At 57.3% G+C, this 25487-nt stretch overlaps 1 long non-coding RNA gene across 2 annotated transcripts; it reads right to left on the reverse strand.

The window, feature by feature from the left end:
* Positions 1-1574: 1574 nt before the first annotated feature.
* Positions 1575-4558, reverse strand: LOC115892265. Of its 2 annotated transcripts, XR_004052165.1 has the most exons (4): positions 4236-4558; positions 3065-3340; positions 2440-2567; positions 1575-1777 (listed from the first exon to the last, which is right to left on the reverse strand). It is a non-coding gene; the product is annotated as an uncharacterized LOC115892265 (long non-coding RNA). The 2 variants fall into 2 exon arrangements; XR_004052164.1 differs by lacking the exon at positions 3065-3340.
* Positions 4559-25487: the final 20929 nt, after the last annotated feature.

Raw genomic sequence — 25487 nt, forward strand, 5'->3', positions numbered from 1 at the left:
CTCTGTAATCCCAGCACTTTGGGCGGCTGAGGTGGGCAGATCACTTGAGGTGAGGAATTCGAGACCAGCCTGCGCAACATGGTGAAACCCTGTCTCTACTAAAAATACAAAACTTAGCTGGGCATGATGGTGCATGCCTGTCGGTCCAGCTACTTGGGAGGCTGAGGTTGGAGGATCGTTTGAGCCCAGGAGGCAGAGGTTGCAGTGAGCCTGGGCAACAGAGCAAGACCCTGTCTCAAAAGAAAAAAAAAAATAGAAGGCAGAGAAGCAAATCTATCTGGGGATCCTGGAGGGGTGCCAGTCCCTCGTGGCAGCCAAAGGGGTGGTGTTCTGCATTCTACAAACAGACACCCACAGGTGTGCATGGAGAGCCAGAGCCAAGTGACAAACACAGCTGGGGCAATGTTACAGAGCCCCAATAGCAGCAAGGACAGAGTAAATCGGGAAAACGAGGAACGCATGTGGTGGCCTGTCTGGCTGCACAATCCCTGCATATGTCTACAGGAATTCCAGCCATGGGGTAGGGAAGAGGGAGGCTTTGCAATCTGCATTCAAACACTGCTTCCAAACACGTCTTAAAAGAGGTGCCCCAGGCCGGGTGTGGTGGCTCACGCCTGTAATCCCAGCACTTTGGGAGGCCGAGGAGGGTGGATCGCCTGAGGCCTGGAGTTCGAGACCAGCCTGACCAACATAGCGAAACCCCATCTCTACTAAAAATACAAAAATTAGCCAGGTGCGATGGCAGGCACCTGTAATCCCAGCTACTTGGGAGGCTAAGGCAGGACAATTGCTTGAACTCTGGAGGCGGAGGTTGCAGTGAGCTGAGATGGCTCCATTGCACTCCAGCCTGGGCGACAAGAGTGCAAAAGAAAAAAAAAAAGAGGTCAAAGTGCATCTGATTTCTGGAGTGGACTCACTGGTTTTGAGGCTGTGAATAGAGCTGTGACTTGGCTTCTCCAACTCAGGTTTCATTTCTTCTTGCCTTTCCTTTGTCTTTCCTCCCCTCCCACCCTACTCCTACACTGACACTGGCTTCCCTTCACTTTCCCTTTGAAGACACGTGCTGGGCACACAAACACCTACTCGGAGGATGACAGAAGCTTGGGAGCTGTGCCCTGAAATTCCGCGCTCACTCTCTGCCTGCCTGCATAGAGTCCAGTGCAATGAGGAACAGGAAACACAGCCTATTGGTAGAGTGCCAATAGGCTCTGCCTGGGTGAGGATGGGTGTCAGAAAAGAGTTCTTTGGGTAGGTGGTGAGCAGTGGAAACCGAGGTGCCAGAAAAGACCGAGCCACTCAAAGGCCTTCTCCAGATAGAGAAACAGACAGTGCGAAGTTCTGATGGAGGGTCAGTGAGGCCCATGACGGGGAGGGGCAGAAAATGAGGCTGAAGTCTGGGAGAGAGACCAGCGTCCTGGGGGCCTTGGAGTTGGGGAAGGCATGCATCCCACTTTGCCTGGAATAATTCTGGCTTGCTCTTGTTGCTCCAGCCTAATTGGTGGCATTCCCTTTGACCTGCAAAAAAATGCCCCTACTTGTTCAACAAATGACACAGTCACTCTACTTACAGGGCAGAGCAAAAAAGTCTAGATTTTATATATTTTAGCTGCAATAGGAAGGCATTTGAGTGTTTTGAGAAAGCGAGTGACAGCATCACGCCTTTTCCTCATTCACCAAGTATTCACTGAGTGCCAAGAGTTCTCCTTAGCTGGAGACACAGCAGTGAGCCACTTTTTGCAGTTCTGCGTCGGTTCTCCGAGTAAAATTCATGTGTTGGCTGGAGGGAGATAAATGGATGCTGAGACAGGCAAAAACAGTGGGTGTCCACTGTGACTGGCCTTTGTCCCAGGAAGAAGCAGAGCCCATGGTCAGTGGGATGGCTCAGGGAGACCCCTTTACTGTGACTTCAAGAGAAGGGTGAAGGGTTTCTGGAATCAGCCAGTGTGTTTTGGGCCGCAGATTTCTTCCCGATTTCTGCCAGCCTCAGACTACCAGGGGTCTCTCTTCACAGGCAGCGTGGGGCCTTGGACCCCAGGCTGTTCATGGGGACTGTGACTCCAGCCCAGGGAAGGCAGGGCTTCAGGGGACACGCATGGCAGTGGACAGCAGCCCCCAGTGAGGCAGAGGGCACAGAAGGCTCCAGGCGGAGCCCTGCCTACGGGTCCCACCTAGGGTGGCAGGACCTGTACCTTGAGGCCTCTGAAGCCACCAGGTCCTATTCCAATGGGCATCTGGAGTCCCTGACCCTAGCCCCTCTGAGGTCTCCGGTCGCTGAGGTGGGGACTCGGTGTCCTCTTCCCTGGGGCCACAGCGGGGCAGTGGTGGCTCAGGGGAAAGGATGCCAGCAACAGCAGAGGTTAGGGGAGGACGCCTGCCCCTCTGGCTTTAGGAAGGGTCTCCAAAGAGCCTGGTTGCCCCTTTTGCCCTTCATTCATTCACCTGCACTCAAGGATGTTCTCTGAAGGTGGCAGGGCACCCACTTGCCGAGCCCTGACGGCCTGCAGGTGCGTTCTCAAATCTTTCTTTTCATGCTGGTGGCTGCTCCGGGAGGTGGTCCTGCCATCAGCCTATCCATCAGACGAGGGGTTGGGGGGTCACCAAGGCATACTTTACCCAGATTCTCCTACATGGCACAGCCAGTACTAGGCCCCACCATGAAGCCACCACCTTCGCAGCCTCACTCTTGCCTAAAAGAACGGGATGTGAGGTGAGGGAGGGAGAGGGCTGGTGAGGGGTCCCGGAAGGGCAGGAGCCTCCATCTCAAGAAGGGAGATCAGCGCTAAGGCCCAGCCTTGTCCAGCAGCAGGCAGCCCCACCAGGGACCAGGAGGAGGGCTTCATCCTGGCGTCTCCATGCCACAAGATGTAAAATAATCCCCCTCAGCTCAGAAAAACACATTTTATGGCCATCTGACTCACTTCCCACAAAGCTAGGTCCACCGCCACCCCCCAGCCCCAACATTTAGAGCTTTTGTTTTGAAAAATAAAAAAAATGTTGAAAATTTCAAGATGACTTTTAGACATAAATTGTTCCTTTCCTCACCCTCGTCCCAGGCCCCCCTCACCTAATTTCCCAAACCTTGGCTGCCAGAGCCCTGGGAGGACCCCGTCCAAGTGGGCGTGGGAGGACTCTGGAGTCGCCGGGCAGCACAGCCCGCAGGGCCCAGCTGGGGATGCCTGCTGGCCACTGAGAGGGGCTGGGGGCCCACCAAGGAAGTCCAGGCTTCGGTGAACCTGATCCTTTGGCTTCCGGGTCCCACACGGACCCCTCCAGTGTCCAGTAGTCTCTTCAAATTGCTTCCAGAGACGCAGGTAAAGTCCGCCTGGCGGCTCTCCAAGCACTAGGACAAGGGTGGCCACAAGCGCGGCCTCACTCACTGAGTCCCAGACCTTGCTAGCCACTGCGCTTCCCAGCAAAGAGCAGCCCTGACCCCCACCACCCGAGTCCCCACAAGTGACGCGTGGCAGTCCTTTGATCCCCCAAATCCAGCAGGGCTTTCGGTGCCCCTGCACACACTCTGAGACGTGGCCTCCTGACTCCCTCTGACTCTTCCATTCCTTGAATTTCCCCAACAGCCCTGACCATGACTGCCCGCATCCCCATTTCTCAGGCCCCAGGCAAGCCCAGACATCACGTGACCCCTGTCAGCTGACAGAAGGCCGAGCCCAGATGAGCAGCCTGCCCAGGGCTCAGATAGAGGACCGGGGTAGAAGGCGCAGCCCAGGGGGTCTCTGGTTCCCTGCACATGGCATGGCCGCATGGGGAGGACCCAGTGCCCACCAAGCTGGCCTCCCCACCCCACCTGCAACTGGCGCCACTTGGCACCTTCAAGGCTCTCCCCACGGCACTCAGGTGGCCCACCCCATCATCTCTCTGCCTTCCCCCGCAACAGCCTCTGGCACCTTCCAAAAGGTCTCCCGAGGAGGAGGCAGCCACCTGCAGCCAGAGGGGGGCACCCACCAGCACCAGCCTCCATCCAGCCAGAGCCCCGACTGTGCAAGGCTCTGCCACACCTGGGCCAGGTGCCTTGGCCTGCAGGCCCAGGCTCCTGGGATCCAGAATGAAACTGAGGTTCCATCCCTGGTTGCCATGAGCCCCACTGGGTCTGAGAGCTAAGCAGGGCTTGGCACCCAGCCCCTCCACTGCCCATCCACTAGAAACTCATCCCGAGCTACCGGCTCCTTGGGGGATCTGTGAGCTGCTGACTGCTGGGAGACTGGGCTCCTGACACCTACCTCATGCTTAGCTGCCCGAGCTGGGGACACAGGGCACAGTGTCAATCCACAGGAGGCCTCTGTCCTCAAGGGGCCGCCATCCCCGACAGGAGGCACAGGCAGACCCCAGGCCTGTAGGAGCTGCCCCTGGTGACCTGGTGATCAGTGACACTGGATCCTGGTTCTCGGGGGTCTGGACTCCCACTTGAGCACAGGAAACAGCGGTGAGAAGCAGCCCGGGGTGAGTGGGGTGACTTACAATCAAGGGCCCTGCAGGCTTGCTGGGATGGGCATGCCCGCTGCCAGGGCGGGAGTGTGGACTGGGGTCCCCCAAGCTGGCTAGGCCATGGGCATCAGGGGAAGGGCCGGAGGTAACCCGGACTTCCTTAACCACAAGAAAATGACTCAGCTAAATTGAGGAAGACTTCCGTTTCGGCAGAATGTTCTTTCCACTATGGTAAGAGCTTTTCGCCCACAGGCTCCAGAGGAGCTGAGTACCCCAGAGGAGGGTTTGGAGTTTCAGTTTGAGTAGTCAAGGCCAGTTCTTAATCATCCTTTTCAAGAGACAGCTCTTGGTTTTCCAGCAGGTGGCTGGGTAATGGGGAGCCAAGCCAGGTGTGTGTGTTTTGTGTGTGTGTGTGTGTGTGTGTATGTGTGTGCGTGTGGTGCGTGCAAGTGCACATTTGTGCCTTGTGAACTCTGGGGGCCAGGAAGGCGGAGATTTAGTCCCAAGCCTTCCCCTTGGCCAGCAGTAGGCCTTGCCCTGGTCTGTAGAGATTACCTGGATCCTCCAGTCCTCACAACCCTGCCGGCCTGAGCAGGGCTGACGGCTGCATTGATTGAGGGTTCAGTGTGCGCCAAGCATCAGGTCAGGCACTTGCCCATACTGCCTCAATCGAGTGCTCACAGCCCCTGAATGTGGCCCCCTCCCAGATATCAGTGGAGGTGCCCAGAGAGAAAGGCAGCAGGTGGATACAGCCACAATGAACCGCACACGCAGGGAGCTGACACCGCTGGAGCCCTCTTTGTAGCTGCCCCACCTGCTGGTTCTCCAGCTTCCAGAGACGTTGCCCCAGGTCGTCTGCTATAGCAACAGCCACAATGCTGGGCTCAGTAAGACCTGAGGACTCTTTCGCAGGGGCCTTGCTCAAACATCAGCCCAGGGGTGATCAGAAGCTGGGCCTTGCCCTGGACTCTGGGGTAGAAAGTCCAGCATTTCCAAGGCAGCCCTGAGCTCCAGGCAGGCTGGGTGGCAGGTGGGGTCTTCCAGGAGTGGGAAGCCTGACCCTGTCCCACCGACTTCCAGCCTAATCAGTGTGGTAAGGGCAAGCCCTGGTCCCGGTGCATGGTGGGGAAGAAGGCCAGCTGCTTCAGGCTCCTCCCTCCTCTGGTCCAGCCCAGGTGGGCTTCCTGGAGGCGGGCACCAGCAGACTCTGGCCTGGACCTCAGTGGTGGATACATTGAGAGCGTGGAAAGTGCCGGGCGTGGTGCCTCATGCCTGTAATCCCAGCACTTTGGGAGGCCAAGGTGGGTGGATCTCCAGGAATTCGAGAATCACCAGGAATTTGAGACCAGCCTGGCCAACTTGGAGAACTCCCGTCTCTACTAAAACTGCAAAAAATTAGCCGGATGTGGTGGCGCATGCCTGTAATCCCAGCTACTTGGGAGGCTGAGGCTGGAAAATCGCTTGAACCTGGGAGGCGGAGGTTGCAGTGAACCGAGATCGTGCCACTGCACTGCAGCCTGGGTGACAGAGTGAGACAGAGAGAGAGAGAGAGAGAGAGAGAGAGAGAGAGAGAGAGAGAGAGAAGAAAGGAAGAAAGGAAGAAAGGAAGAAAGGAAGAAAGAAAAAGAGAGAGAGAGAGAGAGAGAAGTGCTGGCCCCCAGACAGTGACTGCCTAGGCAAGGAGGGGGCTGCTCCCTATCCCCACAGACGCCCATGTCTGCTCCCACCCAGCATACTCCAGAGCTGGGAGACTGCTCCTGCTTCTCATTTCCCTGCCAGGGCAGGCTATTCCCTGGGGCCTCACACTGTGAGGGGAACGACAGGGTACAGGGTCGTCCTTCCCCCAACATGGCCAGCTGGACCTCAGCTCTGCCAGAGGCCCCTCCACATCCTGCCTCCTGCCCTGGGCTGGGGGTCAGTTTTCCCAGCCTGGAGGTGAGTGGGAGTCCGAAGCTGCCCCAGAGATGGGGCTTGCCCTGCTCTCCAGGGATTTCAGAGGACACAGTTGACCTGGCTGGTGTGGCTCTGTGGCCAGGGCAAGGGTTCTGCCTGGGGCCAGGACATGTGTCCTGGCTATGTGGCCTCCCCAGGGCCCAACTCTCTGGCCAGACTTCTGTGGGGAGGAGCAGGGGCTGCAGGGGGTGGGGGAGGTGAAGCCATCAGTTCCCCCACCCCCGAGGTGCCGCAGCTCCAGGGCAAAGGGCAAGTCGGCTCTGGCTGGAGTAAGGAAGCAGGGCAGGGGACAGACAGCAGAAAGAGGAAGGCCCAGCCCAGCAGCCAAGGGGCCTAAGCCCTGAGGCCTGAACCTTGCCCCTCTCCTAGGATGCCCCCCCTAGAAAGACAGAAACTGGGACCAGAGACAGGAGGAAGCAGAAAGAGAGAGAGTAAGAGAGAGTCATCCCAGCACTTTGGGAGGCCAAGGCAGGAGGATCCCTTGAAGCCAGGGGTTGGAGGTCAGCCTGGGCAACATAAGACTTTATCTCTACAAAAAAAAAAAAAAGAAAAAAGAAAAGAAAAAGAAACAGGAATAGGATGTGGCCTGAAAGTCCAAAAGCAAGGCAGGGAGCGGAAGAGGAGCAGGAGGAGAGGACAGAGCTTTGGGGGAAGGGCTTTTAGCCAACAGCAGGGAGCCGGGGTCATCTCCAGACACTTGATCCAGCTGTTCCTGCTGCTGGCTGAGAGCCCTTCCCCAGGCTAGAGCCCAAGGGGCCTGGCAGGAGCCAGGCTGTGGGGTGGAGCCTTCCCAGGAGGGCCAAGGGGTTCCTCTGTCGCCCTTGTCCTCTGTCCACAGAAAGCCCTCCTTTTCCATCCGCAGAGTTCACACAAGATAGCCGTGTCTGATTGTGCCCATATGCATTCGTGTGCATGTCTGCATGTGCACGTGGTATGTGCAATATGCCTGAAGCCATCTGCATCTAGGACCCTAGACTACCCAGTGTCATAAAGGCAGCCTGGGCTCCAGAACAAAGCCTCTCCCCTAGTACAGCTCCATGAGGCCAGCACTCCTTGGGGAACTGGGGAGGCCTAAATGGGGCGGATTCTGCTCCTGCAGAAGGCCCTGGTGACTCTCCTATCCCACAATGGAGCAGAAGAGGCAGTCCCTTCTCCTCAGGTTGCCCCCACTCAGGTGGCCCTTGAGCTGCCAGGAACCACACAGTCCCAGGATGGAGGAGGGCCCGACTGACCAGAGATCCCTCCCCCACTCACTGGTAGAGCTAGCTTCAGGCCTTTGCAGTGGGGAGGGACTGAAAATGCTCCCCGAGTGGGGTCACAGCATGTTTCTTGCATGCAAAGCTCAGTGTGCATGTGAACCGGTACACATGTGCAAACGGTAGGATTCACGTCCATCCCTGGCCAATCAGCTTCAGCCTGCCCACCTCAGCCGCCATTCGCCCATCATCTGCAATGGCCAGCTGAGGGTTCTGGACATGGGGATGATGGGCAAATGGCGGGTGAAATGATAGGGAGAGAGCTTGGGTCGGCACTCCAGGCCTCCACTCTCCCACCCCCTGCCACTCCTGCTCACTGTGGCCAGACAGGTTTCCTCCCCAGCCCTGTTTGTCATGCACATTTTCTCTGCAGATGTTTAGCGGTGCGTGTGTAACCATGACAACTGTGCCTTTGTGGCATCTGTCCCTGCATGGTGTGAGTCCAGTGTGTGGATGTGTGAATCAGGGAAGAGACCCAGCTCTCACTGGTTTAAGCAGAAAAAGAATCCACTGGTTCTTGTCATGGAAAAGTCCAGAAGGTGCCGGTTTGGGCACAGTTGGGGCTCCGTTGTCAAAACCTGTGTCTGTCTCTCAGCTCTCCTTTCCTTTGTGCCCAGCAAGATAACCATGGGGCTCATATTCTCCTTCTTTGCTAGGGAAGACAAAATGATTTTTTCTCAGTATTTCCAGCAAAATCTCAGGGCAGACACCCATTGGCCAGGCCCAGGTCATATGACCCACTTCCAGAGCCCCAGGCAGGGGCCGCCCTGCCTGAAGCCCCAGGTCTGAGAGCTTGAGGGCTGGTCCTCCAAGGGAACATGGGGGCTGCCCCAGAAACAGGAAATGAGTGGGGGCAGCCAGGAACTTGGAGGCCCACCCCAGTGACTCTTCGGGGAGTGGTCCCCTGGGGCAGGGTGGGGACACGTGTTTTTCCTATCCTCAGTCTCACTCCAAACCAGACTGGTGTCTAGAATTCTGGAACTAGAAAGCCCTGGGATTCCTGCTCTATTTTTTATTGTGCAGACGGGGAAACTGAGGCCCAGAGAGACAGGGCATGGTCTAGGTGGTCACACAGCCAGTGAGACCAGAGCTGGAGCTAGAACACAGGCTTTCTGACAGCCAGTCCTGACTGTCTACACAGCATGCTCCATGCAGCCCGTCTGAACAAGCCCCAGCAGTGTGGACGCAAGGGGGCTGAGGCCAGGGCTTGAGACGCCCCAGTGGGCAAGCCCCAGTCCCAGAAAGCAAGCCCACCTCAAAGGCTCCGAAGAGAATGGGGCTGGGACCAGGGGCAGGAATCAGTGGTAGGCTGATCCAGGGTGGGAGTCAGAAAGGCCAGCGCGTCTAGACCGCCTGTCACTGCTCCACCTCAGCAGCAAAGGAGGGGGAGGGAGGCCAGGACCAGGAGGGCAGGACAGGTCAGGGGGCGGAGAGGCCATGAGGGGCCCAGCGGGCTCCGGCGGGCCTGTTTACTCAGAGGCCCACGAGGTCAAGGCCCAGGCCCCAAGTTAATCATTAATGGCCGCCCAGCCAGCCCCGCTCGTGGCCGCTCAGTGTGGTGGTAGCCAGCATCCAAAGCCCAGGCACTGCCCCTTGCTGCCACCCTGACCAGGGGGACCTAGGTGTGCATCCGAAGACACTGCGTTCTCTGCAGCCCCAGGGACTCTGGCATCTTTTTACCCTACTCAGAGCAGCCCTATGCGAGTATCCCGGGGGTCCCAAGGCAAGAAAGGGGGTCGAAGGCACTCCAAGCCAGCTCCATGTTTGCCTCCCACAGCCCAGTTTCTGAGTGTCACACCCAGCAAGGAGGGGAGAGGGCAGAAGCGACAGTGGGGACAGGGACCTTGTGCAGGAGAAGAGTCGCAGTGGGCGCAAGGGGTCGGGGGTGCCCATGTCACTGGCAGGGGACAGTTTTGGTGGCAGCAGGCACGGCTGGGGTGGTGTCTACTGTGAGACAGGCACCTAGGCCTGAGTCCAGGGGTCTGGGCTAGAGGTTCTCGGGGTCCCCCGGGGGTTCCTGCTTGGGCTGACCCAGCTCAGGGATAGCTGAGCTCTGTGCCACCCGGCTGTGTCTCCATCATCCCTAGAACCAGCTGAGACCAGCGGCTCCCCACACCCGGGGAGAGCGTCTCTCCTTTCCGAGGAGCCGGTGCTGACAGAGGAGCGGCAGCCGGCAGCCGCATTAACAGCTTTTAGGATGCAAATCCCTGTTTTGTCCTGGGGATTAGGCCCAAACCTCCAGGCTGGAGAAGAGAGCACCAGTGGGGCAGGGGGACGAGGACATGGTGGCTGTGCTGGCTGCCCACCCTACTCAGCCTCCCTGCCCTAGGGCAGCTATGCCCTCTGCCTGACCCAAGAACCGGGGCCACACCGGGAGGAATCCACGTGATGCGGACAGGGGGCCCGGCATTTGCACAGTAAGTGGCTGCTGTCTGCAGGCCCTGGGCTCACGCAGCGTCTCTCAGGGACAGTGGCGCCTCCGGAGGACCTTGGTATAGCCCAGATGTGGATGTGGCAGGTGGGTGCCGACTTAAGACGCCGCATTTCTCAGGAGCACCCAGTGAGGCCAGTCCTCCCGGCCTCCAAGAGAAGCAGTGCTTCTAGAAGGCTCCTCCCAACATGGCAGAGAGCTCTTGGAGCTTGAATAGACCCTCAGCCTCCAAGAGCTTCACTTTTATTTGTTAAGGCTTTGGGGGATGGGGCGGTGCAGGGGTAAAGCTGCCCACTGTGGAAGAGAACCTGGGATAGCTAGTGCCTGGGGACGTTGGGGGCCCTCCTTTCTCTTGGAGTACCCCTTGTGGGGGTGCTGTCCCTGCCGCCACAGCAGTCAGAGTAGTGTCCAGCTCCAGAGTCCCCACCCCAGGCAGCCCAGAACCGGAAGCATTTAGAAAAAGCCTGAGGGCACATCCTGTGGGCCACCCCAACAGCAAGGGCTTTCTGGGACTCCCACTGTAAACCCAGGCAAGGCCTCTCGGCCTTGGGCACCCTAGAGCAGTGCACTATGCGGACCCTCAGCGTCCACTTCAGCACAAGATTGTTCCCTTTTCAAGGCACCGCTTCTGCCTGACCAGGAAATCCTGAACCAAGGCTGCCTGTCCCTCCCTGAGTCAACACTTGCCGAGGAGGGCGGTGGAGCAGGAAAACAGGCTCCAGGAGCGCAGGCCAGAGAGGGCTGTGTCCACACACACACACACACATGTGCACACACACAGTCACACACCCTGTAGTCACATGTGTACCCACAGGCACACTCATAACCACATGCACACACGCTCATACACAGATATGCACACACATGTGCACAGACACATAGGTATACCTGCACCAACTGTGTGTACTCATACACATGCTTGTAGTCACACGGGTACATACACACATGCACACACAGACAGACACAGACTCACACAGGCTTTCCTGCTCCCAGGAGACATCTTGAAGCCCAGGCCTGTGTGTGAGTCACATCCCACACCCACACAGACACACGTGCGCGCACGCGCACACACACGCACCCACTGCACACTCTCATGCTTTCCCAGTGGTCTTTACGTTGTTCAGTGGCCTCCCTTGCGGACACCAGCTACACAGCGCCCAGGAAATCCGACACGCCCAGGAAATCCGAGCCTGACACTGAGCCCTTGAACCTCACACCATCTTCTGTCTTTGGGGCCACTGGGGAAACAGGAACCTGGAGGAGGAGAGGCAGCCTCAGGCTCCCTCAGAGCCAGGCTGGGCTGGGGCTGGAGCTGGAAGGCGCCTGTGGCCCTGCTGTGGGAGGGGACACCCACCTCAGGGTTGGCCCTGGACCAGGGACACACACTTGTTTCCCCATGGCCCCTGGGGTGGGGCTGTGTCTGGCTCACAGTGGCCTCACCATACAAAATGGGGGGATGAATGAACAAGGAACTGGCAAGGATGCCCTCTGTCCCGTGGGCTGGCCTCGGGGTCCTGTAGGTGCCTGCCACCCTGAGAACCGCCTCGTCTTCCTTGATCACCTCCACCACGTGTGTGCCAGGCCCAGGGAGCCAGCCTGCCTATGGCTGCGTCTCTGGGGCAGCGGGGGCGGCAGCACCGGGACGTGCCCACACATGGCTCCCCCGCGGCCGCACGCTAAGCCAACGCCAGAGCCAGGCCAAGAGCAGCAGTCCCAGGGCCTGCCCACCGCCCACGTCCAGCCCAGCCTTCCATGCTGCTCCAGCGGGAGATCCGGCCCCTGACTCTTATCCACACGGCAGCCTCCCAGGAACACCGGCCTCCCACCCTGCAGGTCCTACCCTCCACCTCTCAACAGCAGCCAGGGATCCTTGCAAATGTCAGTCAGATTGCGTTCCTGGTCCAGCCCCCAAAGCCTTGCCAGCCTCTTCTGCTTGCAGCCACCCCATGAATTCTGTGAGGCCCTCCTGGCCACCCACCCACCACAGACCTCCGCACTCTACACCTCCCTTGGCTGCGACAGCTGCCTCCTGCCCCCAGGACATCGCATGGCAGCTCCCGCTGAGTCTTCCTTGGCTGGTCTTTTTCCTCATTGAGGTTTCCTTGGGCTCTACGGCCACCTCCCCAGGGAGGCCTTCCTGAAGCCACCCCTGGTCACTGCCCAGATGCATAGTATTGCGGGCACCTCTCGTGCTCTGAAATGGCACCATACCTGTCAGTCATCCCTGCTGGATTGTCAGTTCCACAAGGGCAAAGACCATGTCCGTCTCATCTGCAGCCTGGAGGAGGTCTATCTGGCAGGTCCTTGGCACCAAGGACGAGTGTGTTTGTAGAGTGAATGAATGACTGAGAAAGGGTAATGCTGAAGAACCCAAATGCAAGTCGGAAATAGAAATGCCCACATGTCCAGCCTGCCCATCATCCAGATCCTGCCCAGATTTTTTGGAAAAAAGAATCTAAAGAATAATAGTATTTTGTGACACATGAAAATCATATGAAATTCACATTTCGGCGATCTAGGAGGGGGAAGTGGGGGCCTCCTGGCCCATACCACACAGGCGACAGTCAGTTGCATGGGTCAGTGCTAGGATAGGGATGTAGGGCCACAGCCTTTGCTCCTGGTGGGCTTAGCTCTGCCCTGGCTTTTGGCCCTGCACGGCGAGGAGCCCTTTGCGTCTAGTGTCTTGGATTTACAGGGACCCTGCACTCTGCCAGTTCCTGCCTCTGCACCTTTGTCTAGGACATTCCACTGCCTGGAATGTCTCCTCTGTCTGCCTGGCCAGTCCCTCCCTATCCTAAAGTGCAGCCAGACACCCTTCCCAGTCCCAAAGCCCCCTTCCCCATCACACACAGCTCTGAGACTGTACCCAGCTCCTCTGCTAGCGTGTACCGGGCTGTAGGCCAGGTCACGCCACATCAGTAGTGAGTGGTCATGAGCAGCCTTCAGGTGCTCAATGTGCTTCTCTTGAGGTTCCCACCACCTTGGGCAGGTTGAAGGGGTGATGAGAGACCTGGCCAAAGGTCAAAGAGATAGGTCAGACAACAAGGGGTCAGTCGAATCTAAAGAAGCCCAGAGGACCGGGCACAGTGGCTCATGCCTGTAATCCCACATCTTTGGGAGGCTGAGGCAGGATGATCACGTGAGCCCAGGGTGTAGTGAGCCACTGCACTCCAGCCTGGGCAACACAGTTAGACCCCATCTTTAAAAAAAAACAGAGAGGAGGCAGGGGTAACTCTGAATCTAGGAGATAAGGGCTTAGTTAACTGGTTAGTTGGTTAGACAGTAGGTGAGTTTGTTCACTCATTTGTGTCCTCCACTTGGCCTGGAGATGGAGTGACTCTGCTTCGTCCTCTGAGTAGCTGCTGGAGCCCTGAGGGAGGACTGACCAGACTGGCCCTGGACCAGGTGGGGAAACATATATTTAATTCTGACCCTGCACCAGGAATCAGCCAATTACAGCCCCCAGGCCAAATCCAGCCTGCCACCAGATTGGAAAACAATCTAAAGAAGATTTCATGACCCATGAAAATGATATGAAATTCACATTTCAGTGTCTATAAATAAAGTTTTATTGGAACACAGCCACATCCATTCATTTATGGCTGACTTTGCCCTGCAAAGGCAGTTGAAAAACTATAGCAGTGACCGTCCAGTCCACAAAGCCCAAAATGTTTACCATCTGGCCCTTTACAGAAAAGATTTGTTGCCTGGTGTCCTAGGCCCTCCAGCCACCGTGCACCCAGCTGTCGCCTCTGCTCCAGCACTGTTTCCCATTTATAATGTGGAGTGAACAGACCCTCCCTCAGAGCATGGTGGTGAGGACTCCAGGTTTACTGTCTGCTGCTGGGCGGCATGGATATCCCCAGGTCATGCTTTCTTCATGCCAATACATAGAAGCTGAGCACTTGCAGAGGCTGCTCTAGGCCTGTTAGGGGGCTGGCCTGATACCCAAGGTCTGCCCCCAGGGGACACACACGGGGTTGGGGCATGAAGACCATGAAGCTGGAGGGGCACAGAGGAGAGACAGGAGCCTCACCTGGAATGCACAGATGGTTCCCAGAAGGGGTGACACTCAAATTAAGTCTTTTTTTAATTTTTAAGAGACAGCGTCTCTCTCTGTTGGCCAGGCTGGAATGCAGTGGCTCACCGCAGCCTTGAACCCTGGGCTCAAGCAGTCCTCCCACCTCCGCCTCCCAAGTAGCTAGGCCTACAGGCATGCGCCACCATACCCAGCTTATTTTTTTAATTTTTTGTAGAGACAGGGTCTCACTATGTTGCCCAGGCCAGTCTTGAACTCCAGGCTCCAGCAATCCTCCCAATTTAGCCTCCCAAAGTTCTGGGACTATAGGCGTGAACCGCCACATCTGGAAACTAAGTCTTAAAATATAAGTCGAAATTGTCCAGGGGGAAGGAGCAGGGACAAGCATTGCAAGTGAAGAGAACAGCTTCAGCAAAGCTCAGAGGCTGAGAGAGAGTGGCAGGTCTGGACCTGGCTGGTGGGGAGCTTGTAGAACCAGGTGATGGGGGGCTGTGGGCTATCAGAGCTCACCCTTCATCACCAGCCCCACCCACCACCTGGGTTTGGCCCAGGCTGGCAAGGGTGCCCACTGAGGGTGGATGTTGGCATCTGGCAAGGTGAGGTGGGGCATTGAGGGTAGAGGAGGGAGTGCCTTCAGGACCCCACCGCTGGCCAGCAGGGACACTGCAATTGGAGGAGCCAGCTGGTGGGCAGGGCCTGGGGGCTCAGCCCAGCAGGGCTGGGGTGCCAGGGCTGGGGCCGCCTGGTCCTGCCCCTGCCCCTGGGGCAGCCGGCAGAGTCCAGAGAGGAGGCAGGCTGCCACAGGCGGGGAGCTGGCAACAAAGGCCTATTCTTCAGGATTTAAAAAGTCTCAAAAGGCGTCCAACTTTCCTTCGTTAGATGCTCCAGGATGTTTCCCTTTCAGAGGCTGCTCAAGATACCGGCTGATAAGGGACTGACTGAAGGAAGCTTAATTATGGCCCCGAGATGTTGGGGTAAACAGTCGGGAGTGTTTGTTTTACCGCCTCCTCTCTGTTCTAATAGGGGTACAAGCTATGTGCCAGCTAGGGGGACCCAGTGACCCCAGGCTTTGTGGGTTCCCCTCACTGTCTCCCCGTGGAGCGGGCCTTGGGGAGCGAGGCCACTGGCCAGAGTTCAGCATCTCTGCAGTGTAGGTGCCAGGCTCCACAACTTCCTGCCCATTTGGCCACAGGGTACTCACCTGGCCATGACAAGGATAGGCATCAGGCATTAAAAGAGCCATCCATGTTGGTGCCTGGCATGGAGTGAACGCTGGGTGAATTCTGGACAGCAGTGGCAGCCTGGGGCTGGGGGCAGTGGGTGGCAGGAGTTTCCCTGGCGCTATCCTGACTTTGACCCAGGCCACAACCCCCCAGAGGATACATCTGACTCCTCAGCTCCAGCCCGGGCCACCTGGATGGGCAGGGAGGTAGGCTGGGGCTTGGCCTCTCAGCAGCACCCCCCATTTACCCCCATACCCCATCCCAAGGCCAGGGTGCTCCTGGGGTGCCCAAACCTGGTAGAGCCCCCCTCCTGTGGGCGTCACAACTCCAGTGGATCAGGGGCACCATCCTGTGTGCCCTCCTCAGCATGTGCCCACCTCCCACACCCTCCCCGACACCCACAACAGCCTCCCCGTGAGTGAGGAGTCCCAGGAGTAAGGGGAGCCCACTCTCTCACCCTGCGCCCCGAGGGCCCAGGGACTCAAAAGGGAACAGCTCAGCTTTATTTAAAGGAGCAGCTCTGCTCAGGGGCAGGGGGCAGGGGGAGTGGGAGGAAAGGGATGGTGTCCCCTAGACATGCATAGAGGCACACTCACCCAGAGACACACACACACACACACACACATACACACACACACATACACACACACACATACACACACATACACACACACACACACACACACACACATACACACACACATACACACACACACACACACACACATACACACACACACACACACACACACCCTTGCCAAGGCATGCACTGCCCAGGCTGGGCCAGGCCTTCTATTCCCTCAGCGTCCAGGAATCTGCAGCTCTGCTCCCTGGCAGGCAGGGGTCACAGGCTCAGGGCACCCCCCCGTGTGTGTGTTTGCTCATCCGCACACATATGCCAACACAGTGCCCGTGAGTGTCTGTACCCTGTGCCTGGGAGGGAGCAGGAGGAAGGAGAGGCCAGGCAGTCCATATTTTGTGTCTCTCACGTGAGGCGGGAAGGGTACAAGGGGGTCGTTTAGGGTCACTCCAGCAGGACGCAGGCCCTCCATGGCCTGGGCAGGTGCTCACACGAGAGGCTCCATCAGAGGAGCTGTGGGAGCCTCTTGGGAAAGGGCCACAGTTCACCCTTTGGCAGATGTCACCACCCCCAGAGGCTCAGGGCCCCCCTTCACTCTGTGGCTGTCCTTCAGGCTGGGGTGACCAGCCCCCCGCAGGGCCTCCAGCTGAGACCAAGAAGCCATTTTGATCCGTGATGAGAAGAGGAAGTTCCTGCAGCCCCAAAACAGAAACAGGAAGCTGGGAGGGGGCACAGGGATAGGGAACGGGAAGGGGACGCAGGCACCCGGCAGATGCACCCCAAATACGGGATCTTCCTGGGCCCCACAGCAGCAGCCGTGTCTGGGTGTCTCTGCCCAACCCCACTGCTGTGGGCCTCATCTGGGCCCAGCTGTGCCCACCAAGAGGGCAGACTTGCTGGGGACCTCGGATGCTGGCCCACTCCCCGCCTGGGTGGTTCCGTTGCCCAGGCTTATCTGGCTCCAGCTGAGAAGGCTCTGTGGGTAGCTGGAACCCCTCTGTCCGCCCACATGTGCCTGGCCACGTGCCTCTCCTTGGCCCCCGCGCGTAGCCCTGTGGGATTCTTTGCAGCGCTGGCCTGACTCCTTGACTTAGCACGTCCAGGTCACCCTCTGTCCCCATCTCTGACCAAGCCCCCTGGCTGTGAGCCTGTGCGGCCGCCTGTTGGGTTCTGCTGTTCGCCACTGAGTCCCAGTCCTGGCCGTTTCCCCAGCTGTGATGTGACAGGTCCCAGGCCCTCACCCAAACTTGGTAACAACACTCAGGATTGCCTGCTCAGCAGAGGTGGAGCCTGGACTCTGTCCCCCGGGGCCCCCTGCCTCACACTGTGTCCTGAGCCAGTCTGCCCTCTGCAGCCCCCTCCTGCTCTGTAGGCTGAGAGATGGAGTGTCTTAGAAACATGCATGGGTCCCGGCCCGTTGTGCCCTCAAGCGGAGGGACGACAGGATCTAGAGCCACGCACCAACCTCCGGAAGTCGGGCAGCTCCCGACTCACGCAAGGCCGGACTAGGCTGGGGTCACGTGGAAGGCAGGACAGCAGCTCCCACGCAGGGACTGCGTGCCTTTGACTCCTTGCTCGGTCTGGAGGCTCCTTCAGGAAGACTCTGGGGGCGAGGGAGTGGGGGCGGGAGCCAAGGGACCAGAGAGGCACATGTCACCAATTTCAGTTCTGCCCCAGCTGGCCTGAGGCAGCTTGGGACTTCCCAGGGTGGAAGGATAGGTCTGGCGGCCAGGCCAGTTGGAGGCAGGGCCAGGTTTTGAGGACCCCCTCTTCGTCCCAGCTGTCTGTGGGGGAGGCAGCTCTGGGTTCCTGGGGTGGGCTGGATGTGGAGGTGTGCGCCTCCCTGGTGGCCCTTGTCTCTCCCCGAGCCCTAGAGTAGGTCTCTCTAGGACTTCCCACTCGTCAGCCCTGGCCCGAGATTATCACTACAAAAGACGCCCGCGGCCTGCTGTCCCCGCAAAATGAGAGCGTTAAGAACAGCTGCCCAGAGGTGTCTGAGAAAAACTCTAGGATGGGAGTGAGGGGTGCCAGGCCGTCAACTCTCCCCAGGCTGAAGGATGAGGTGGAAACCACGAAAGACCCCAAAACAAAGCCATCTTCTCCACACCTCCAGGCTATTCCCCAAAGAAGGAAAGTGGGGAATGGGGTGGGGAGGGAGAGTGGAGCCCCCACCTCGGGCGGTCAGCACCAGCGTCAGCAGAGAAGCGGGCCCCTGGCCGGGGAGCACATCTGACCGGACCGACCGTGTTCTTGGGAGATCAGTTGTGAAACTTGCATCAAACCCCCAAACCACAAAAACGGCCAATTTTCCCAGCTCTGTTCTCATGCTTCTCAGACCAGCCGAGGAGTCTTCAGCATCTCCCGCCGAGAGAAGCCAGGCCAGCTGCCAGCGCTGGGAGACGAGAAAACCCCGAGTGCCTGGAGACCCGAACCCCAAGTTTGCCTGAAGCACCCTGCTCCCTTCAACGAGCCTGTGAATGTGAGGTCTGGAGAAAGGGTGAGGCCTGGGCCTTATAAAGGAACCTGGAGCCGGGTGTAGTGGCTCACGCCTGTAATCACAGCACTTTGGGAGGCCAAGTGGGGAGGATCGCTTGAGTCCAGGAGTTCAAGCGCAACCTGGGCAACATAGCAAGTCCCTGTCTGTACAAAAAATACAAATACTAGCCCAGTATGGTGACACATGCCTGTAATTCCAGCTACTCAGGAGGCGGGAGGATCGCTTGAGCCCACTAGTTTGAGGCCAACTTGGGCAACATAGTGAGACCCGATCTCCATAAAAAATTAGCCAGGCATGATGGTACTCACCTGTGGTCCCAGCTACTCAGAAAACTGAGGCAGGAAAATCACTTCAGTCTGCTAGTTTGAGATCAGCTTGGGCAACATAGTGAGATCCAATCTGTATAAAAAATTAGCCAGGCATGGTGGTGCATGCCTGTAGTCGCAGCTACTCAGGAGGCTGAGGCGGGAGGATCACTGGAGCTCAGGAGCTTGAGGCTGCAATGTGCTGTGTTCGTGCCACTGCACTCCAGCCTGGGCGACAAAGCAACACCCTGTCATAAATACATACATACATACATACATACATAAATGGAAAAAGAAAACTGGAAATCAGAATAGAAGGACCCAGAAGCTGCCAGGGCTGCCTCAGAGAGAATTCTGGAACACTGTTGCCTTGGGAAGATAACATCTGGCTGATGGAAGGTCAGAGGCAGGTTACCAGGGACAGACTCCTCTGTTTGAAAAGAAGGTCACCCAGGCATCCCTCGTGTCTTCCCACTGCATTTGGTGCACAGCGCGTGACTCTGGTTCTCTCTCATTCAGGGCCTGGTTATACCAGAAAGGCTGGCTCTCACTGAGCAAGGACCCAGATAGGGACACTCAGAGAGGCGGGAAAGAATCTCCCCGACCCCGCCAAGGAGGGATGCGGCTGTGTGCTGTAAGTGATGGTTAAAGCCATCTTTAAGAAAGAGGCTGGGCACCATGGCTCACTCTTCTAATCCCAGTGCTTTAAGAGGCTGAGGCAGGAGAATTGCTTAAGGCCAGGACTTTGAGACCAGACTGGGCAACATAGCCATCTCTACAAAAAATACACAAATTAGTTGGGCATGGTGGTGTGCACCTGTAGTCTCAGCTACTCAGAAGGTTGAGGTGGGAGGATCACTTGAGCCCAGCAGTATGTGGCTGCAGTGAGCTATGATCGCACCCCAGCACTCCAGCCCGGGAGACAGAGTGAGACACTGTCTCTAAAAAGAAAGAGGGAAGAGAGAAGATGCCCGTAGCGGCTTTAGATGACTAATGGCCTTGAAGCCGCGAAGGCCCAATCCCCACCACAGGGAATGCAGCCCCATCTCCGCAAGCCAGTCTCTGAGGCCGCCCCTTCTTGCTTCCTCCGCCAGATACCCTGCCCAGCCCCCGCCCCCAAAATGAAGCCAGGTGGGGACCCTCTGTGCTGCTGGCCTCCAGGCCCTGCCCCGCTGCCCCTGCCTTCGGCCCCTACCACCCACACCACCCTGAAGCCCTTCCCCTCCCTGGCCACTGTGCCTCTGCCAGGCTGGCGGCTTGCCTCCAGCTGGAGCCTTGTGGAGGCTGGGAGAGAACCCCTCACCTGGGTTAACTTTAGCGATGATTCTAGAAGCAGGATGTTGCTGAGGAAAAGGCCAAACTGTAGCTTCCTGTGCTCCGTCCCAAGCCTTTGCCTGAGCTGAAACTTTCCTCTAACAAGCCCTGTAAGAGGAGATTCACACCGTGCTCCCTGTTTGAACCACAGCACCTGTGAGTATTGGCGATGATGTTATGCCAATGTGATATTAAATACCACCAATAGACACATCCCTCCTGTCTTCCCACTGCATTTGGTGCACAGCGCGTGACTCTGGTTCTCTCTCATTCAGGGCAGGTGTGGATGAGAGGCAGTGAGCCCAGAGCGTAGACAGAAGACAGTGGGTGTGGGTGTGTCTTAGTCACTGCGTGCCTCTCTAGGTAACTTTGGTTTGCACATCTGTGAGGTTGAGCGTCTGTCAATGTGAGAGTTTCCGTGCATGGCTGGTGACTGCATTTGTATGTTTGTGCATGGGCCTGGGTACATCCGTGTCTCTCGGTATGTTTATGGGTCTGTTCATTCAATCACTGTCTGGTGCAGCCAGGCCCTAGACAGACTGGAGGGCTCAGTCCCTGCCCCATCAGGCCCCCAATCTGGCAGGAGGTGGGCAGGAAGTAGAAATTACACCCACAATCCATAGGCAGGATGGTGACGGGGGAGCTCACGCCTCAAGGGTAGAAGCCCCCGAGGCAAAGGACCTGCCGCAACTTAGCACTCGGGACCCTGGATGCTTTCATGAAGGATGGGAAAGTCCAGTGCCCCAGGAGGCATGGGAGTTGTCTCCAGGGGAGGAGAGTTCCAGGCAGACGGGAGAGCATTTGCAAAAGCTGGGGCACTGAGGAGGGTCGAGGCAGAACTGCAGGAGCTAGGAAGCCAAGGGGTGTGGGAGGTGAGGGCAGGAAGGACAGGAGCTGGACACGTAAGCCTGGAGGCCACCGTGACAATGATGATTGCTTCCTAGAACCATGGGAAGGTGAAGTTAGGAAAGGAGCCCAATCATGTGGCCATTTAATAGTATGGCCACTCTGTCGGCTAAGAGCCCGGATGAGGCCAGAGCTGCCATTCCATGAAGAGAGATGGTGGCTGGGGATGTGGGGTGGCAGGGGAAGACATGGACAGGTGCAGGCATGCAGAGGCAATGGAAGGGTGACAGGTAAGGCCTGGCGACGGCTCAAGTGTCAAGGGCCAGGAGGTGTACATGCTGTGTGTGCACATGTGTGCACTTGAGCCTGTACAAATGCCTGCCGGGAGCTCAGTCCAGGCCCTCGGCCCTCTCCCCTCTCCCTTTCCCCTCTCCAATCTCTTGCCCGTGTTCCCCACAGCTTCGCCGCGGACATGACAGTGACGGTAAGAAGGACTCAGTGTTGCAACTGCATTTCCTCTCGAACCCAGGGCCGCCAGAGATTAGCTGAGAGCCCCGTGTGCACTGGGCGATAACACCCCCACCACTCCCCCCGCTTCCTAATCTCTGATTCATTTCCAACTGATAACACCATGAGGGCCCATGGGCGACGAAGAAACACCCCAGTGGGTCCTACCAAGGCCACTGTCAAGCCGCATGCAGGGACTCCGGGCAGCAGAGACTGAGGGAGGGTGAAGACCAGGGATGATTGCAGAGACAGAGACAGAGAGAGGAAGAGAGAGAATGAGAAGAGAGAGAAAAAATGGAAATGGGGAGAGAATGAGAGAGGGGAGAAAGAGAGGGAGGGGAGGGCAGTGGGGATGGTCAATGGGAGCAAAAATATGGTTAGGTAGAATGACTAAGATCTAGGATTGATGCATGCAGGGCTTAATACCTAGGTGATGGGTTGATAGGTGCAGCAAACCACCATGGCACGCGTTTACCTATGTAACAAATCTGCACGTCCTGCACGTGTATCCTAGACCTTAAAATAAAAGAAAGTTTTTAAAAAAAGATCTAGTATTTGATACACAACAGGGTGATGAGAGTCACCAAGAATTTATTGTATATTTAAAAATAATTAAAAGAGTATGATCAGAATGTTTGTAACAGACAGAAAGGATAAATGCTTGAGGGACGGAGACCCCATTCACCCTGATGTGATCATGACACATTGCATGCCTGCATCAAAATATGTCGCATATCCCGTAGTTATATGCACCTGTTGTGGACCCATAACAATAAAATAAAATAAAAAGAGGAAGGGAAGGAAAGAGAATAAAAATGAGAGGCAGACAGAGAGAGAGTGAGGATAAGGGGGAGATGGAGACAGGGAGAGAGAGACAGAGAGACACAAACCCCCAAGATCAGGGCAGGGTGATGAGGAGAGGAGAAACAAGGACAGTGGCGGAGGGACAAACTGACAAATGTGGGCAGATTCAGAGAGAATCTTCAGAGAGGGGCTGGGGGGTCCTGGGGGCTAGAGGGACTCACTAAAGTGAGAGAGAAACAGAAAAACAGGCTGGGCATGGTGGCTCGTGCCTGTAATCCCAGCACTTTGGGAGGCTGGAGCAGGCAGATTACTTGAGGTCAGGAGTTCCAGACCAGCTGGGCCAACATGACAAAACCCCCATCTCTACTAAAAATACAAAATTAGCTGGGAGTGGTGGCGCAGACCTGTAATTCCAGCGACTCAGGAGGCTGAGGCAGGAGAATCGCTTGAGCCCAAGAGGTGGAGGCCAAGATCATGCCACTGCACTGCAGCCTGGGCAACAGAGTGAGATTTTATCTCAAAAAAAAAAAAGAAACAGAAAAACAGAGAGAAGGGACTGAGTGAGAGCAAGAAAGGGAAGAGGTGACCCAAGGTCAGGAGACAGAGGGAGTGAAAAGGAAAGAGCAAGAGGATGAGGAGTGGGCTGCGAGGCTGGGTGGGCCCTCCCCGGCACTGCCCATACAGCCTGGACACCGTGGGTTAGGGCAGGACGATGATTTTACTGGCTCGACCCCTGCCAGGTACAGGCCTCAGCGGGGGCAGGGGAACAGGGACAGCACACACCCCGACCAGTCCAGGGAGACCCGAACCCTCAGGCGGGGCAGGCAGGGCTGTGGGCTGCACAGAGCTGAGCGGGGTGGATGGAGCCATGCTCCTTGTCCATGGACTCAGCCAGGGCCAAGGAGACAGAGCAACCCATCGGGGTCTGTGTGGATCCTGATGGGGTCTGGCAGGGCTGAACAGTCAAGGTTCAGGGGTCTGGGCTCAACCCCAGGGCTGTGGCGGCGTGGCAGCCATCTGTGCTTTCCCAGAGCAGGCAGGAAGTGCCTGCAGGGAGCTGGAACCGCAGTGCTGGTGCTCAGGGCTGGTACAGGAGGGAGCCGGTCTCCCTCCACTCCCCTCCCCGCCCTATCACTCCCCTGGGGTCACAGTCTGGGTCATGTGGTGATGCCGAGAGTTTAGTGGAAGAGGAAATGGGAGCTCCAGGAACTATAGAGGCCCGGCCACCTCCCTCACTCCTAAGCCCCTGCACCAGTTCCCCACTAAGGATAGAAGAGGGGTGCAGACCGCTGCCCACCGGAGGGGCGCCAGGGCCTGGGAAGGATCTCACAGGCTCCTGGGCTCAGGTCTTCCGTTGGGAACAAGGAGGGTTCCCAGAGCAGCCAAGTCAGGGGCTCTGGGCTTAGCAGAGGGGAAGGGGCGGGGTCTCCCCGCCCCCGACCCCAGTGCTCGGAGCTGGTGGGAGAAGGGGGTCCTATGCAGAGGAAACTTGATGAGCAGGTGCCAGAGAAGCAGGGGCCGAGGAGCAAATCACGAAGCCCAGAGGGACTTCACTCTGAGTGCAGAGAGGAACCCAGGGGTACTCCCAACCAGGGGAGCCTCAGTGCTGTTGGTGTTCTAGTATGTTCCTCCACCCCCCAGGGCCTTCAGCCCAATGCATGAAGGCTGACAGCACACGGGGCCCAGCCGGGGACCCCAGCTCCTTACCCCTCCAAGCTAGGGCAGTCACCCCTCTGATTTGCCGTGCCCGCCCTGATGCCCTGCCTGCCGCGACCACAGGAAGCACTGCCCCAGCTCAGCACTTCCCTTTTCTGAAATCTGCCCCCAGCAGCCCGGTGGCCAGGGAAGACAGACTTCCCGCTGCCCCTCCCCGGGCTCTTCCCACCGGTCACAAGTGGTTTGTTCCTGAGCTTCCCTGGGCAGAGGTGACCTTCTTGCCTCAACCACAGATCAGTTATTTATCAGAACAGGAAAGATGGCACCAGAGATATGTCCTCACCGCCCCCACGAGGGCCTGGCCTGCTCCAACGACCACACGCCCGTTCCCCACATCATACGGGGCCTGCTCACCACATCACACGGGCGTGCGTGTGGCCGGCGCGTGTGTGCAGGGCTGCACCCAGGAGGGGCTGGGTGGGAGGCCTCATGGGCAGGTAGGGTGGGATGTGGGATGCACCCTGGCTCGTGGTCTCAGATGAGGCTCCCTGTGCCAGCCAGGAGCAGTCAGGATATCTGGCGTCCTCCAGATCTGATGAAAGTCATCCTTCCTCCAGTCCCACCCTCAGTCCCAAACTTCCCAGCAGGGAATATGCTGGGATAGGGCCCTAGCTGGCTCCTCTATCCCTCCGTCCAGAGCGGACAGAGGGCTCACCCCCTCGGGATTCAGGACTCACTGTGGGTATTTGGGGTTGGATACTTCTGTGTTGTTAGGGCCATTCTGTGCATTATAAGATATTTAGCTGTATCTCTGGCCTATATCCACCAGATACCAGGAACAAGTTTCCCATCACCACCACCAATTGCAATGATCGAAAATGTTTCCCGGGCACAGTGGCTCATGCTTGTAATCTTAGCACTTTGGGAGGCAGAGACAGGAGGATCACTTGAGCCCAGGAGTTCGAGACCAGCCTGGGCAACATAGCAAGACCCCCCCCCTTCAAAAAATTTAAGTATTAGCCAGGTGTGATGGTGTACACCTGGACTTGCAGCTTACTCAAGAGGCTGAGGCAGGAGGATCACTTAAGCCCAGGAGGTTCAGGCTGCAGTGAGCTATGATCATACCAGAGTGACATAGTGAGACCTCTTCTCTTAAAAAAAAAAAAAAAAGTGTCTGCAGACATGCCAAATGTCTTCTGAGAATACAAGATTATCCCAGGTCAAGAATCACTGATCCAGGCACACCAAAAGGCCCTGGCTTCCATGACTAGAAAGTTCTAGGTCTCGGTTGGCCTGCTTTACGATTTTTGCTAGAAAGCTATGGACTAAGTTGACTCATGAACCAGAGCCTGAAGTTCTTGGGAGGTGGAGGCTGTGCCTGTCTGCAGGATCTGTGCTGTAGGGCCTGCTGTGGGGCTCTGAGTGTAACTGCCTTACAGAGCCTGGAGCCGGAAAGAGCACCCTTGTGACCGGAAGGGGGATGGTGAAACTGGGAGGTTTTATTCAAGAGCAGATCCGGGAGCTGTACCGTGGAGCATAAGTGAGGCACCTTGGGGCCACAAGGCACAGGGTTGGGGCTTAGGCCAGAAAGAACGGGAAAAACTTCAGAATCAGGGCAGAACACAGGTCCGGGATA

The sequence above is a fragment of the Rhinopithecus roxellana genome, chromosome 12 (assembly GCF_007565055.1).
Source record: "Rhinopithecus roxellana isolate Shanxi Qingling chromosome 12, ASM756505v1, whole genome shotgun sequence".
Classification (NCBI taxonomy): Eukaryota; Metazoa; Chordata; class Mammalia; order Primates; family Cercopithecidae; genus Rhinopithecus; species Rhinopithecus roxellana.